General features: G+C 47.3%; 1 long non-coding RNA gene across 1 annotated transcript in view; it reads right to left on the bottom strand.

Moving 5' to 3' along the window:
* Nucleotides 1-2,319, bottom strand: part of LOC109297810 — a 47,366-nt gene that overhangs the window by 37,866 nt on the left and 7,181 nt on the right. The window lies entirely within an intron of this gene.

The following is a 2,319-nucleotide window of genomic DNA, read 5'->3' on the forward strand; positions in this document are numbered from 1 at the left end:
GCAGCAGCTGGGGTGGGGACATTTTCCTAGCCCCATGCCCTGGTCTGCAGATCAGGGCACAGGGCTGGGAGGCAACTGCCCCAGAGGCAGGACAGCTTCTCCCACACCCGTGGAGATTAGGGCCTGATTCTGGTGCTCCTAGAGCCTGACTCTGGTATCTGGAGCTCTCCCTGGCTGTTGTAGGGGGGCACAGCAGGGCTGAAGTAGCCCCACACTGAAATGCTCCCCTTGGGAGCAAATTTGTTCCCAATGGGCGCATGTATAGATGCCCTGCCCAGGAAAACTCACTGGATATGACTACATGTTCAAATACTGAAGGGTGGGTTTATTCTAGTGCACCCTGGACAGGCATCTACATGTGTGGAGATTTAGAAGTAGATTTGCTGCTGCTGGCAGCAGTTTGCTCCCACACCCTCTGGCTCTGCACCAGCTGTGGACCTGCACAGCTGTCTCTTGGCAGGGGCTGAGAGATTGCTCCCTGCCCCCAGGAGCCTCCTGCTGCCAGGGTGTGATCCAGTGATGGAGCCCAGGCAGGGACAATATCCTCCTGCCCCAGCTGCAAGGAGCGCCCAGCTGGGTGAGAAATCCCCACCCAGCTTGGGCCTCACTTCTAGCTGCCCCACCAGTGGATCAGGGCACGGGACTGGAACCTGCCTGGGACTGGGACAGCTCCCAGCTGGCTCTGGGCTGTATAAGGAAGTCTGTATGTGCAGCCCAGAGCTGGCTGGGGACTTCCTGAAACAGGGCAGTTCCCAGCCACCTTCAGGCTGTACGTTCAGACTTCCCTGCACAGCCCAGGGCTGGCCAGGAACTGTCCTAGTCAGGAGCAGGTCCCAGTCAGCTCCAGTTTGAGTGGGGAACTCTCCCTGTGAAGAGAGCTCCCAGCCCCTGCTCTGCAATTGCCATCCTAGAGCAGGGGCTGGGAACAGGCTAGGAGCTTGCTCCCAGCCCCCACTCCATTCCGCAATCGCAGAGTTGGGCCTGGGAACAAGCTCCCAGCCTGTTCCCTGCGCCTGTTCCAGGATCACAATCATGGAGCTGGGGCTGGGAGCTCCCTGCTGCTGCGGCAGGGGAACATTGCCCCTGCCCAGGCTTGGGTGGCAGCATCCACCATAGCAGCAGGCAGCTCCTGAGGGCAGGAAGCAATCTCCCACCCTCTGCTGTACAGCTGGTCTGGAGCAAATTTGTTCATGGCCAGCCATCTGTACATCCAGTACTGTGCAGCAATTAGCAGTTAATTTGCTACAGTAGCAAAAACTGTGCAGTAAGAGTCAACATATTTAGATGATGTTGCTTACTGCCTGGTAATTAGCTTTACTGTGCAGTAAATCAGGGTGAACATGCCCAGTTCCTAATAAGTAGGGCTACATCAAAATTAGTGAAGGATAAGCTAGTGATGTTCTACTGTAGTTTACAAGAGCAAAGGCACTGATTCTGAAAGCTGTGTGTTACTCGAAATCAACTTTTTTAAACTAAAATTTCCAACTCTAAAATAATAGTAGTTTCAGCAACTGACCTTTTTTTTGCTATCTTCTACATTGTGAGTTTGTGATTTTTGTGATCTCCATGTGCCAAAAAGTGTAAAACAGCAACAAAAAAGAACACTGTTTTCAAGACAAGCTTTTCAAAATAGTTGCTGATTGCACTGATTGCTTTATGTACTTAACACTTTATACTCCTCAATAACAAACCTTGGACTATGTATTGTTATTTTCATAAAACAAAGATTGCACTGACTTGATTCATTTATTTTTATTTAATCAGTTTGTTCATTTTAATCTTCAAACTTAAAAAAAATTGAAACAACCACCTTGTAATCAACAGCAATTTGCAATGTGTTATCATACTACATGCCTATGTATGTTTGGCAAAATATTTCCCAATAGTGTGCTTTCCCAAATACTAACAGAGATAGCTAACACAAGCTTGCTTCAGAGTGCTTATCTATTATTATTTTACAATTTCCCATTTTACACTATTCAGTGAACCGCATACTTCTCCATTTCTAGTAAAAGAGAAGAGTGTATTAGCCCCATACCCCATTCCTTCAAAGGGAGTGGAATAAACTTTCCCATGTATTTCTAGACAAGTATTTTTTATTACCTAAATAATGCTTTCCTTAATTGGTTCACAGTAAAAGCCAAATTCAGAACAAAATACCCAGAGATATTTGGCTGTGTGAATCTCTGGAAAAAAAGAGACTTGGTAGAATAGCTCACATGACTAGAGGCACTGTCATGGATGGGTACAAACTGTTCAGGAATAACAGGAAGGGTGCTGGCAAGTGTGGAAAGAAGATTAAAGAATTAAAGAGGTAAA

This window comes from Gavialis gangeticus, unplaced genomic scaffold (genome assembly GCF_001723915.1).
Source record: "Gavialis gangeticus isolate Ggan-Ray unplaced genomic scaffold, GavGan_comp1, whole genome shotgun sequence".
In the NCBI taxonomy this organism is placed as follows: domain Eukaryota; kingdom Metazoa; phylum Chordata; order Crocodylia; family Gavialidae; genus Gavialis; species Gavialis gangeticus.